General features: G+C 48.5%; 1 protein-coding gene across 3 annotated transcripts in view; it reads left to right on the top strand.

Annotated features, from left to right (window-relative positions):
* Positions 1–1,013, top strand: part of KSR1 (kinase suppressor of ras 1) — a 104,958-nt gene that overhangs the window by 99,359 nt on the left and 4,586 nt on the right. The gene's annotated exons all lie outside the window — the stretch shown is intronic.

Here is a 1,013-nt window from a genome sequence, read left to right as displayed (position 1 = left end):
GGGGGGGGGGGGGAGGGAATGAAACGAGAGCCACTGCTAGATCGTGTGGTAGTTTTCAGTGAAAACACACCGGAAGGCTTTCTTTTCCGTGAGGATGTTGTCACACTTCCAGGCAGCCAGGTGCCTATGTATAGTGCTGTGTGAAGGACTTTCCTTATAACATTTCACGGGTTCATGGTCTCTGCCTTTTATGTAAACCGAATGGGGGCATTTTGTAAATTTGAATCCTTTACAGTAATCCTAACTCACCCTTTCTGAAGGACAGGGTAAAAGATCTTTGTGTGCTCACTCTAGTCTGTAAGGTGAAGTGTGTGGGTGTGCTGTGTTGTGCATGGGTTATTTATTTTTTCAAACAAAGTCCCTACACCTTGCAGAGCTCTCCCTTTTCCTGACTTAAACAGTTGTTTTCTACCTTTCTAAGATCAGAAAAATCAATTGTTTTTCTCCCTCCCTGATCAATAGATTAGTTTAATTCCCTTATTTCCATGGGGTTGGGAAAGAAAAGCCATGGCTTTTTGGGAGGGGTCAGATTTTGAAGGGCAGCAAAGCATCCACATCTAACAGTATGTCCAGACAAGCATGGACATTTGTTTCCCTGGGGGCATACCTTGTGCCACTGCTGCTTGCTCCCAGGGAATACCTGTACCATGCATGCTCTGGTGCGCACCTGGATGGGGTAGCAGGGACCTGCAGCTGCGGCAAGAAGCCTGGCCAGCAGCTGAAGTGTGGCTCTGGCAAGCCATGCTGTGGTTTGGGGCGGTACATACTGCTGCCACATGCACTACCCCGTTTTTCAGCATGGGTGTGTTTGACCCCAGGATCTCCCCGAGTCAAACCTCCTCCCATCCCCACCAAGCTGCAGGCTAGCAGTGCGGGGAATGCCTGCATGTGCAGTGTGTGGCTCCACACGTGGGCCTGCAGTGCCACATATTGCACATCTGCGCTCAGCTGGATGTGGCCCAAGTGGACATTTAACACCTATTTTGTGCTTTTTTTTTTTTTTTTTTTTTTTT

The sequence above is a fragment of the Gavialis gangeticus genome, unplaced genomic scaffold, assembly GCF_001723915.1.
Source record: "Gavialis gangeticus isolate Ggan-Ray unplaced genomic scaffold, GavGan_comp1, whole genome shotgun sequence".
In the NCBI taxonomy this organism is placed as follows: Eukaryota; Metazoa; Chordata; order Crocodylia; family Gavialidae; genus Gavialis; species Gavialis gangeticus.
This window is presented reverse-complemented; position numbering and strand designations above follow the sequence as displayed.